This window comes from Marmota flaviventris, chromosome 13 (genome assembly GCF_047511675.1).
Source record: "Marmota flaviventris isolate mMarFla1 chromosome 13, mMarFla1.hap1, whole genome shotgun sequence".
NCBI lineage: Eukaryota > Metazoa > Chordata > Mammalia > Rodentia > Sciuridae > Marmota > Marmota flaviventris.
In genome coordinates, this window is record NC_092510.1 from 68,185,157 (window position 1) to 68,198,963 (window position 13,807).

A 13,807-nucleotide genomic window follows, 5' to 3' on the forward strand; every position below is an offset into this window, starting at 1 on the left:
GTTTATTGTAAGTGCTGACTAAGCAGCAGTTCAGGGGAGAAGGGAAGAGGTAAGGGCAACAACAGATGTTAGGGGAGAGGGTCTGTGAAATTGAAAAACAGAAACATTAGAATTTGGAGTATAGATTAGGATGTAGGGAGTAGAACAACGTTTTTCTGCAAAAAAGAACATGGCAGTTAGAAACAAGTGATGAATTAAAATAAAAGTACCACATAAAAATAAATACATAAAATATAGATACTGTGTTCATCTACAACTGAAAAATATTTTTTAAAAAGAAACAGGATTATTCTTAGATTATGGTTTGTGAAGAAGCCTACTCCATTATTATTTCCTATTACCTTTATTATTTAGGATACATAGCCTATTACCACTATTATTTCCATTGTATAAAGAACATTTATAGTCAGGCACGGTGGCACACACCTATAATCTCAGTGGCTTAGGAGGCAGAGGCAGGAGAATCGGAGGTTCAAAGCCAGCCTCAGCAACTTAGCGAGACCCTGTCTCAAAGTGAAAAAAAAAAAGAGCTGGGGATATGGCTCAGTGATTAAGTGCCCCCAGGTTCATTCCCTGGTACCAAAAAAAGAACATTGCTAAACACCTAAAGAATGTTCTGACCTGTGAAAAGGATTGAAGATTACTAAGGGATAGTTGGAATCCTTATTGCCTCTGTGGTTCCGTCCAGGAGATAGTCATGGTAATTCAAATACAACTTGCTCCTGATAGGAGTTGCCACACGCAGTGGCCAATGTTGGATTTGACTGCAAAGAGAAATGTTTAACCTGAGATTGTACCCACCCTCAAGATGAAGGGCCAGTTAGGAAAGTAAAACAAAGCCAGGAGTGGTGACACACCACTCAGGAGGTTGAGACAGAAGGATTGAGGCCAGACTGGGCAACTTAGTGAGGTCCTGTCTCAAAAAGAGCTGTAATGAGCCAGGCACAGTGCACACCTGTAATCTCAGCAGCTCAGGAGGCTGGAGGCAAGAAGATCTTGAGTTCAAAGCCAGCTTCAGCAAAACAAGTGAGGCACTAAGCAACTCAGTGAGACTCTATCTCTAAATAAAATGCAGAACAGGGCTGAGGATGTGGCTCCGGGTTTGAGTGCAACTGAGTTTAATTCTTGATACCCCGCCTCCAAAAAAAAGGGCTGTAATGTAGCTAAGTGATAGATCACCCCTGGGTTCAATCTCCAGTACCACTCAAAAGAAATTGGGCTGGAGGGACAAGCAGCATAGAAGAGAGGGGATACTCTAAGCACAGCCCTTGCTTGGTAGTGTGATACTAAACATGTACTGAGGACAGTTTGTACCTAATGGGATGGCAGCAATCACATCATGGGAGGGCAACTTTCCTTTCCTTCTAAGGAAGTAGGTAAATGAGATGATGTCTTTTCCTAAGTTGCTGTAACATGGAATGGACTGAAAATTAGACCAGGGGTGAGGTGGGTAACTGAAGCTGGCATTCCCACTTGAAGCTATTAAGCTAAAAGGAGGCTTGGGTAATTATGGTTAGTAGTGACCCTGGTCCACAAGAGAATCTGAAACAAACCCTCATATAAGACGCCTACAGATTAAAATCACAATCAAAGATTACTAGTGTACCAAAAAGCAACCACTATGCATGAGTCAGCAGAAGCATCAAACAATCGATTTATAAATCTCTCAAGAATTAACAGTAGTTAAAATATTTACAAAACATTCCATAAAACTTTTAAAATATTCCATGAGCTTCTAAAAAGTAGGGGCCAACATAAATGAACCTAAAGCACATTATGAGAAGTGAAATAAGTCACACATAGAAGAAGAAATATTAATGATGACACTTAAGGTGATTACAAGGAGCTGGGAGAGAGAAAAGGAAGGTGCTGGTCAAAAGGAACAAAGTTTCAGTTATGCAAAATAAATAAATCCCAGACATCTATTATACAACACACAGGGCTTCTAGTTAGCAATATCTTATTGTGTACTTAAAAATTTGCTAAGAGGTTAGACTTTTTTCCCAAGCATGCTCTTCTAAGATGCTAAGAAACCAAAAGAGGGTAGATCTTATGTTAAGTGTTCTTATCACTAAATAAATAATAGTGCAGGAGCAAATCTTTGGAAATAATAGGGCAGGAGAAAACTTTTGGAAATATTGATAACATTGATTGTGGTGATGATTTTATGGGTATACTTACCTCTAAATTCATCAAGTTGAATACACCTAAATACATGCAGTTTTTTATGTGACAATCATACTTTAATAAAGTGGTTAAAAATAAACTAGGGAAATCAACAGAGACCAAAAACTAGGCAAAGATTATAAGCCAGTTTTGTCTTAATGTTGTCTCAATTTTTTGTTTTGTTTTTACAGTGCTGGGGTTCAAGCCCAGGGCTTTATGCATGCCAGGCAAATGCTCTACCACTGAGCTACATCTTCAGTCCCTCAATGTTGTCTTAACCATCACATGAACTTGAGGTTCATTTTCACAGGTTCATGAAGTGCAGAGAATAGGAAACAACGCTTGGTGACCACCCAACATATAGAAAACCTTTCCAGCATAAAACTGGCATACTGAAAGATCTGCCTCTCAATCTTAAAAGTGAATTAGAAATTAATCTGCTCTATCCCCTTCCTCAAAGGACTCAAGGAAAATTGCCTACCTTAAAACTTGGGACCAATGGAAAAGAGGAGCTTATCTCTCTTGAAAATTCACAATTACAAACTGGGTCATACATGATTTTGCAAATAGGATTCACTCCACTTGAGTAGTCTGAAATACTATCAAGATAAGATTTCAGATGGGCACGGTGGCATACACCTTTAATTCTAGTGGCTTGAGAGGCAGAGGCAGGATGATTGCAAGTTCAAAGCCAGCTTCAGCAACTTAGTAAGGCCATAAGTAACTTAATGGGACCCTGTCTCAAAATAAAATATAAAAGGTGCTGGGGATATGGCTGAGTAGTTAAACACTCCTAGGTTCAATCCCCAGTACCAAAAAAATTAATCAGTTTAGGGGGCTGGGATTGTGGCTCAGTGGCAGAACGCTTGCCTCAAATGTGTGAGGCACTGGGTTCAATCCTCAGCACCACATAAAAATAAATAAATAAATAATAAAGGTATTGTGTCCATCTACAACTAAAAAAAATATTTTTAAAAAATTAATCAGTTTAGGTCTGGGGTTGTGGCTCAGCGGTAGAGCACTCACCTAGCACGTGCAAGACCCTGGGTTCGATCCTCAGCACCACATTAAAAAAATAATAATAATAAGTGAAATAAAGGTATTGTGTCCAACTACAACTAAAAAAAAATAAAAATTAAAGAAAAGTTTTGAACAACTAATAATAAAAAAATTAAAAATAAAAAAAGAATGCACCACAAAAAATAAATAATAATAATCAGTTTAAAGTAATTTTAAACCAGTAATATACACAGGGACCTTGGAAAAACCCAAAACCCAAATAAAAATCTTCTAGGGAGGTACCCACCACCTTCAATGCAAGACAAAGAAAAAAAAAAAAAGAATACCCACAAATTTCAAGAAATCTGAGCTTACAGTACAAAAAATTGAAATTACATGAAAAAAATTACATAATACGCAGGAAATTAGTCATCATGAGTGAAATAAACAGAAACAAAAATGGTATCAGATCCACAGAGACTTGGGATCAAAATTATCAGTTTAATTTTTTAATAATTATCAGATATAAAGATACTTTTAAGAATATGTTTGGGGCTAGGATTGTAGCTCAGTGGTAGAGTGCTTGCCTAGCACGTGTGAGGCAGTGGGTTCAATACTCAGCACCACATAAAAATAAATAAATAAAGGTAAAAAAAAAAAAAGACATTTCTTAAAATCAAAGCTATGATAAAGAATAATAACATAAAGCCAGTCTGGGGATGTGGCTCAGTAGTAGAATGCTTGCCTGGCATGTGTAAGGCCTTGAGTTGGAACAAACATTTTTTAAAATATTTTTTTAGTTGCAGATGGACATAATACCTTTAGTTTTTATTTGTTTATTTTTATATGGTGCTGGAAATCAAACCCAGGGCCTCACACATGCAAGGCAAAAGCTCTACCACTGAGCCACAACCCCAGCCCCTGGAATAAACATTTTTAATAACCTCTATATATAAAACTAAAGCAAGAAAAGCTCAATGAACTGGCACAGAGTGGCACATGCCTGTAATCCAAGCGACTAAAGAGGCGGAGGCAGGAAGACCACAAGTTTGAGGTCAGCCTCAGCAATTTAGCAAGATCCTGTCTTAAAATAAAAAAAATTAAAAGGGTTAGGGTTGTGGCTCATTGGTTAAGTGCCCCAAATTCAATCTCCAGTACTGAAAAAAAAAGAAAATTACTCAATGGACAGGCAAAAGCCTTTGGCATTTTCTCAAAAGTTTAAATGTACATACTCTGTCCTGAGAAATCATGTTGTGCACTTGTACATGATAAACATTCTTTTGCTACTTTCAAGATTTCATCTTTGTTATTCAACAGTTTGACTATGAGTATAATCCCTACAACAACCATTAAGAAAATTAGTAAATATACATAATAACATACTTGTCCTATAAATATAATAAATTGTTGCTTTAACCTTAGAAAATTAATTAATATAATAAATTGTTCTTTTAGAAACATTTTCTTCCTTCTTATATCACCTGTTATAAGAAAGTCTTAGGTAAAAACTAGAAATCAAGGTGCAAATATTAGAAGGAAAGAAATAAAATTGGGCTTGGCCATATGACTCACTTTGGTCCCTGGAATGTTGACAGGGTTGATGTGACCCAAAAACAGGAAAGCAGTTGCACAACCATGCTGATCTTCTTGCCCTCTCTTTTCATCACCACAAGAAGAACATGTCCAGGCTATTCAGCCCGTCCAGGAGGACAAGAGACAGGTGGAGCAGAGGAAAACTTCTCCAGCAGATCCTAGTTTGGAAAGCTGTCTTCAGTCAACCCACAGATTTCTGAAAATAAATAATTGTTGTTTGATGCAACTGAGTTTTGATATGGTTAGTTACATGGCATTCCTGTGGTGATTGGTATAAATAGCTACCAAAAAAACCTAGAGTAAACATCACACTTAATAGTGAAATGTTAAAAACATTCTTTTAAAGATCAAGACTAAGTGTTCCTACTACCAATAATTCACTCAACGTTATATGAAAGTCTTAGGTAAAAACTAGAAATCAAGGTGCAAATATTAGAAGGAAAGAAATAAAATTGGGCTGGGGATATGGCTCAGTGGTAGAACCCTTGACTGACATGTGTGAGGCCCTGAGTTGGAACCCCAGCACTGAGGAAGCAGGAAGGAAAGAGGGAAAGAAGGGAGGGAGGGGAAATGCAGAGAGTTTTGAATAGAGAGGTAAAATTATCTCACTTTACATTTTAAAAAGAATACTCCAGGGGTTGAGGGTATAACTCAAATGGTAGGGCATTTACCTAGTATCACAGACAGACTGACAGACAAAACAAACCAAAAAAAAAAACTTTGGATGCTTTGTAGAGAGTGGCCTGCAGAGGGGAAAAGTCATTAATAGGAAGCCCAAAATGTATGCTATTACAACAATCTAGGTAAGACACATAAAGTCTTAGATTGAATTATAGATTTCAAAGGTACAGCATAGCTGGGTATTGTGGCACATGCCTATAATCCCAGTTATATGGGAGGTTAAGACAGGAGGATCAGCAAGGTTGAGACCAACCTCTGCAATTTAGCAAGACCCTGTCTCAAAATTTAAAGAGGACTGGGGATTTAGATTATTGGCAAAGTGCCCCTGGTTTCAGTCCCCAGTATGGGGGTGGGAGGTACAGCTTATATGTTTTGCTGATGAGCCTGATAAGAGGAAGTGAAGAAGAAAAAATAGTTGTTTGTACCCATTGATTTTTAAAAAATATTTTTAGCTGTAAATGGACACAATAACTTTATTTTGTTTATTTATTTTTTTATGTGGTGCTAAGGATTGGTGCCAGATTAAAATATTCTTAGAGGTAAACAAGGACACTGATACAACATATTGAAATCTCTGGGACACTATGAAGGCAGTTCTGATAGTTCATTGCATGGAGTTCATTCCTTCAAAGAAGAAAAAGTCAACAAATAAATGACATAACATTACATCTCAAAGCCCTATAAAACGAAGAACAAATCAACCCAAAAGCATTAGAAGACTGGAAATAATTAAAATCAGAGCTGAAATCAATGAAATTGAAACAAACAATTGAAAAAACTGACAAAACAAAAAGTTGGTTCTTTGAAAAAAATAAATAAAATTGATAAACCATTAGCCATGCTAATGAAGAGACGGAGAGAGAAAATTCAAATTATTAACATCCGTGATGAAAAAGGAAATCCATGATAGACACTACAGAAATACAGAAGATAATTAGAAATTATTTTGAAAATTTGTACTCCAATAAAATAGAAAATATCAAAGGCATCAACAAATTTCTGGAGGCATATAATATGCCCAAACTAAATCAGGATGATATACACAATTTAAACAGATCAATTTCAAGCAAGGAAATAGAGGACGCCATCAGAAACCGACCAACCAAGAAAAACCCAAGACCAAATGGAAACACAGCTGAGTTCCATAAGACCTTTAAAGAAGAACTAACACCAATACTTCTCAAATTATTTCATGAAATAGAAAAAGAGGGAACACTTCCAAACACATTCTATGAGGCCAATATCACCCTGATTTGAAAACCAGACAAAGATACATCAAAGAAAGAAAACTTCAGACCAATATCTCTAATAAATATAGATGCAAAAATTCTCAATAAAATTCTGGCAAATTGAATACCAAAACATATCAAAAAGATAGTGCACCACGATCAAGTAGGGTTCATCTCAGGGATGCAAGGTTGGTTCAACATACAGAAATCAAAAAGTAATTCATCACATCAATAGACTCAAAGATAAAAATCATATGATCATCTCAATAGATGCAGAGAAAGCATTTGACAAAATACAGCACACTTCATGTTCAAAACACTAGAAAAACTTAGAAAAACTAGGGATATCAGGAACATATTTCAACATTGTAAAAGCTATCTATGCTAAGCCAGGCCAACATCATCTAAATGGGGAAAAATTGAAAGCATTCCCTCTAAAAACTGGAACAAGGGCAGGGGATGTGGCTTAAGCGGTAGTGCGCTTGCCTGGCATGCGTGCGGCCCAGGTTCGATCCTCAGCACCACATACAAAGATGTTGTGTCCGCTGAAAACTAAAAAAAAAATAAATATTAAAAAATTCTCTCTCTCTCTCTAAAAAAAAAAAAAAAACTGGAACAAGACAGGGATGCCCTCTTTCACCACTTCTATTTAACATAATTATTAAAACTCTAGCCAGAGCAATTAGACAGATGAAAGAAATTAAAGGGATATGAATAGAAAAAGAACTCAGATTATCACTATTTGCCAACAATATGATTCTATACCTAGAAGACCCAAAAAATTCCACCAGAAAACTTCTAGAACTAATAGGTGAATTCAGCAAAGTAGCAAGATATAAAATCAACACCCATAAATCGAAGGCATTTCTGTACATCAGTGACAAATCCTCAGAAAGAGAAACTAAAAAAAACCACTCCATTTATAATAGCCTCAAAAATAAAATAAAATACTTGGGAATCAACAAAAGAGGTGAAAGACCTCTACAATGAAAATTACAGAAAGCTAAAGAAAGAAATTAAAGAAGATCTTAGAAGATGGAATGATCTCTCATGTTCTTGGATAGGCAGAACTAATTTGTCAAAATGGCCATACTATCAAAACTGTTACATAGATTTATTGCAGAAACTTCTAAGAAGATATACAAGTGATCAACAAAATCTAAAATGTTCAACATCTTTAGTAATTAGAGAAATGCAAATAAAAACTACCCTAAGATTTCATCTCACTCCAATCAGAATGGCAGCTGTCAAGAATACAAGCAATAAGCATTGGTGAAGATGTGGGGGGAAAGGTACACTCATACATTGCTTGTGGGACTGCAAATTGGTGCAGCCAATTTGAAAATAGTATGGAGATTCCTTGGAAAACCTGGAATGGAACCACCATTTGACCCAGCTATCCCACTCCTAGTTCTATACCCAAAGGACTTAAATCAGCATAGTATAGTGACGTAGTTCTATTCACAATAGCTAAACTGTGGAACCAACCTAGATGCCCAACTATAGATGAATGGATAGGGAAACTTTGGTATATATACACAATGGAATATTACTCAGCATTAAAAGAGAATAAAATTATGGCATTTGCAGGTAAATAGATGGAGTTGGAGAATATCATGCTAAGCATTAAAAGAGAATAAAATTATTGAATTTGCAGGTAAAAAGATGGAGTTGTAGAATATCATGCTAAGTGAAGTAAGCCAATTCCAAAAAACAAAGACTCAATGTTTTCTCTGATTAGTCGATGCTGATCCATAATGGGGTGGCGGCGTGGGAAGAATGGAGGAATTTTTGATTGGGCAAACAGAAGGGTGGAGAGGAGAGGGGCATGGGGCAGAAAAGATGGTGGAATGAGATGGACATAATTACCCTAGATACATGTATGATTGCATAAATGATGAGACTCCCCTACATCATGAACCAGAGAAATGAAAATTTGTGCTCCATTTGTGTACAATGAATTGAAATGCATTCTGCTGTTGTGTATAACTAAGCAAAACAAATAAAAAATATATACTAAAAAATGAAACAAAAAAATTAAAAGCGGGGCTGGGGATGTGGCTCAAGCGGTAGCGCACTTGTCTGGCATGCGTGCAGCCCGGGTTCGATCCTCAGTACCACATACAAAGATGTTGTGTCTGCTGAAAACTAAAAAAAATAAATATTAAAATTCTGTCTCTCTCTCTCTCTTTAAAAAAAATTAAAAGCACACTTATAAATATCTCAGAGGTTATGGAAGAAGCACAAGAAAAGTAAATTTTAAAAAAGTGCTTTGAACTAAGTGATAATAAAAGCTTAAAATGTCAGGATCTCTGGGACAGAATGGTACTCAGATGAACACTTATAACTTAAAGTATATATATCAGAAAGAAGCTAGAATAACAATCAAATTATTTTCAAATTATGTAATAGGAAGAAAAAATAAGAGTAGAAGCAGATATATATGAAACAGAGAAGAAATAATAAAGCTAAAATTTTATAAAAATAAAGTTTAATCAAGAAAAAAGCAAGAACACAAAAATTAATATCAATGGAAAGGGGACTGTCAAAATAACACATGCTAAAAATATATTAAGTTATAATACAATTGTATGCCAACATATGTGATAGCTTACATAACACGATCTATATTAGAGAAGGATCTCTGTGCTGCTGAGAAGAAAGTGTATTCTTTGACAGATGAAATATTCAATATATGTCTGATAAGATTAAATTATTAATTGTAATTTTTTTTCTTCTATAGCTTTTTAAATTTTTGTTTGGAGAATCTATCCAGTGGTGACATAGGCATGTTTAAAGTTGCCTACTATTATTGTGTTGTGGTCTATTTGATTATTGAAATCGAGAAGAGTTTGTTTGATGTAAGTAGATGCTCCATTGTTTGGGGCATAAATATTTATGAATGTTATCTCTTGTTGATGTATAATTCCCTTAAGGGGTATGAAATAACTTTCTTTGTCCCTTCTGATTAACTTTGGCTTGAAGTACACTTTATATGAGTATCGAAACTTTTGCTTATTTATGTGATCCAAGTGAGTGATATGTTTTTTCCCATTCTTTCACCTTCAGTCTGTGGATGTCTTTGGCTATAAAGTGAGTCTCTTGGAGACAGCATATTATTGGGTCTTATTTTTTAATTCAATCTGCCAATCTGTGCCTTTTGATTGATGAGTTTAGGTCATTAATATTCAAGGTTATTATTGAAATACGGTTTGTATTCCCAGTCATTTGGGTTTATATCTAATTTTTAATTTGAATTAATTTCTCCTTTTTTTTAATTTTTTTTAATATTTATTTTTTAGTTTTCGGCGGACACAACATCTTTGTTTGTATGTGGTGCTGAGGATCGAACCCGGGCCGCACGCATGCCAGGCGAGTGCGCTACCGCTTGAGCCACATCCCCAGCCCCTAATTTCTCCTTTGATTGGCTATTACTTTAATGTAGTTCCTCCCTTTGCTGGTCATTTTTTTTTCATCTTCATGGAATTTTTCTATTTGTTCTAATTAGTTATACATGACAGTATAATGCATTTTGACATATCATATATATAGAGAGAGCATAACTTCTTATTCTTCTAGTTGTACATGATGTAGAATCATACAGGTCATGTAATCAAATATGTACATACGGAAATAATGTCCAATTCATTCTACTATCCTTCCTACTCCATTACCCCCTCTATTCCCTTCACTCCCCTCTGCCTAATCCAAAAAAGACCTGGATTTTTAAACCCTGACATTATTGACATTTTGGCCCAGAAAATTCTTTATAGTAGGAGGCTGTCCTGTGTCCCCTGTGTAGGATGTTTAACTATATCCCTGGCCCCTACTCACTAGATACCAGTAGCACTTCTTCCCATTGTGACAACCAAAAATATCTCTAGACATTGCCAGTGCTAGTAGCCTCACAGAATGAGTTTGGAAGGATTCTCTCCTTTTCTATTTCATGAAATAATTTGAGGAGTACTTGTATTAGTTCTTCTTTGATGGCCTTGTAGAACTTAGCTGAGAATCCATCTGGTCCTGGGCTTTTCTTGGTTGGTAGCTTTTGACAGCATCTTCTATTTCACTGCTGGAAATTGATCTGTTTAAATTGTGTATGTCCTTCTGACTCAGTTTGGGTAGATCATATGTTTCTAGATATTTGTCAATGTCTTTGAGATTTTCTATTTTGTTGGAGTATAAATTTTCAAAGTAGTTTCTAATTATTTTCTGTATTTCAGCAGCATCTGTTGTGATATTTCCTTTTTCATCACAACTTTTAGTAATTTGAGCTTTCTTTCTCCTTCTCTTTGTTAGCATGGCTCAGGGTTTATCAATTTTATTTATTTTTTCAAAGAATCAACTTTTCATTTTGTCAATTTTTTTCAATGGTTTGTTTCAATTTCATTTATTTCAGCTCTGATTTTAATTATTTCCTGTCTTCTACTACTTTTGATGTTGATATTCATAAGTATGCCATTTAATTTTAAAATAGTTTTCATTCTAGGGTGAGGTTCTATATATCTTAAGGTGATTGATTTTTTTTAAAAAAATTAATTTTTAAAAGAATTTTTAGTGTAGATAGACACAATACCTTTATTTTATTTATTTATTTTTATGTGGTGCTTAAGATCGAACCCAGTGCCTCACACATGCTAGGCAAGCACTCTGCCACTGAGCTACATCCCCAGCCCACAGTGATTTTAATGTAATAAATCATATAGGAAACACAATCTGCATGATTTCAAATTAAAAAAAAAAAACTAATGGAAATCCTTTTTAAATTGATTGTATTGGTTATATACATGTCAAAACTTATCAAATTGCATACTTGAAATATGTGTGTTTCAGCCGGGTGAGGTGGCACACACCTGTAATCCTAGCAGCTCAGGGGCACAGAGACAAGAGGATCATGAGTTCAAAGCCAGCCTCAGCAAAAGTGAGGCACTAAGCAACTCAGTGAGACCCTGTCTCTAAATTAAATTCAAAACAGGGCTGAGGATGTTGCTCAGTGGTTAAGCACCCGTGGATTCAATCCCTGGTATCAAAAATTTAAAAATAAAAATAAATAGGGATGGAGTTCTGGCTCAGTGGTAGAGCAACTGTGGGGCACTGGGTTTGATTCTCAGCACCACATATAAATAAATAAATAAAATAAAGGCATCAACATCTAAAAAAGTTTTTTTAAAAATAAATAAATAAAGGGCCAAGATGTAGATCAGTGGTAAAGTGCCTCTCTGTTCAATTCCCAATGCAAAAAGAAAAAAAAATCACCATTGCCTACCCTGACAGAAGTACTAAAACCACCTATAAATTAATCTAATTTAAATCTGATCAAATGTATAACCATCAACTTACATGAAATAAAGGGGACTAAGGAACATACTAATTTATACCACAAGCTTCTCATCAGAATTCAGACTTTTTGAGACATTTTATAGGAAAAATTACATGAATTCTTAAAAAAAAAGATGGAGGGGCTGGAGGTGTGGCTCAAGCCGTAGCGCACTCGCCTGGCATGCGTGCGGTCGGGGTTCGATCCTCAGCACCACATACAAATAAAGATGTTATGTCTGCCGAAAACTAAAAAATAAATATTAAAAAAATTCTCTCTCTCTCTCTCTTTAAAAAAAAAAACAAATTAAAAAAAAAAGATGGAGAATGGATTTAAGAAATTAAAATGAGGGCTGGGGATGTGGCTCAAGCGGTAGCGCGCTCGCCTGGCATGCGTGTGGCCCGGGTTCGATCCTCAGCACCACATACAAACAAAAATGTTGTGTCCGCCGAAAACTAAAAAAAAAGTAAATAAATAAATATTTAAAAATTCTCTCTCTCTCTCTCAAAAATGTTGTGTCCGCCGAAAACTAAAAAATAAAATAAATATTTAAAAATTCTCTCTCTCTCTCTTTAAAAAAAAAAAGAAAGAAATTAAAATGATTAAGAGACATATCAATTATAACATAAGAATCTTATTTGAATATCAATTCAAGTAAATAATTTTTGAGAACCAAGCATATCACCAGGCTGGTGGCACATCTCTGTAATTCCAGTGCCTTGGGAGGCTGAGGCAGGAGGATCCTAAGTTAAAAGCCAACCTCAGCAATTTAGTAAGGCCCTAAGCAATTAGTGAGGCCCTGTCTCAAAAATAAAACATTAAAAAGGACTGGGGATGAGGCTCAGTGGTTAAGCACCCCTGGGTTCAATCCCAAATACAAAAAACAAACATGAGTCAATAGGGAAATGTGGACAATTGGATACTTGGTATTGTTGTTTTTTAAAAAGTGTGACAATGTCAGGCGTGGTGGCACAGGCCAGTAATCCCAGGAGCTTGAGAGGCTTAAACATGAGGATTACAAATTTGAAGCCAGCTTTGGCAATTTAGCAGACCCTCAGCAATTTAGCAAGAGACCCTGTCTCAAAAATAAAAAAGGACAGAGGATGTGGTAAAATGCCTGTGTATTCTATCCCCAGTACAAAAAAAAAAAAATGGTGTGACAATGATACTGTGCTTTTATTTTAAAGAAGAACCAGCCTTCAACCTTTAGAGATAATAAAACGAAATAGTTACCAATGAAATGATAACGGACATAAATATGCACCAAACAGTTGGTTCCTGGAATAGGGCAGGGGCATAGAGGAAACAAGACTGGCCATGAATTACTTATGGGGAATCACTGGTATAGAAGCTCCATCAAAGTAGGTATTTCATGTGCTTCCACATATGAGAAAGCAGGCACTGCTTTTCTCCCTTTGTATATTCTACATCCATTGATGGCATCTTCATCATCCTTGCTTATCATCTATCTTCCAACCACCTGCATATTTTCTCCTCCTAATTTTTTTTTTATCTTGGTTAATGCCACCCAGTATCTCAGCTAAACACTTAACAATTAACCTGGTTTGGGCTGGGTGGTGCACACCTGTAAACCCAACTACTCCAGAGGTTGAAGCAGAAGATCACAAGTTCCAGTCAACTTAGTGAGACCCTGTCTTGAAAAACATAAAAGGTGTTGGGGTTGTGGCTCAGCGATAGAGCTCGCCTAGCACGTGCGAGGCCCTTGGTTCGATCCTCAGCACCATATTAAAAAATAATAATAATAAGTAAACAAAATAAAGATATTGTTCCCAACTACAACTAAAATATATATTTTTTTAAA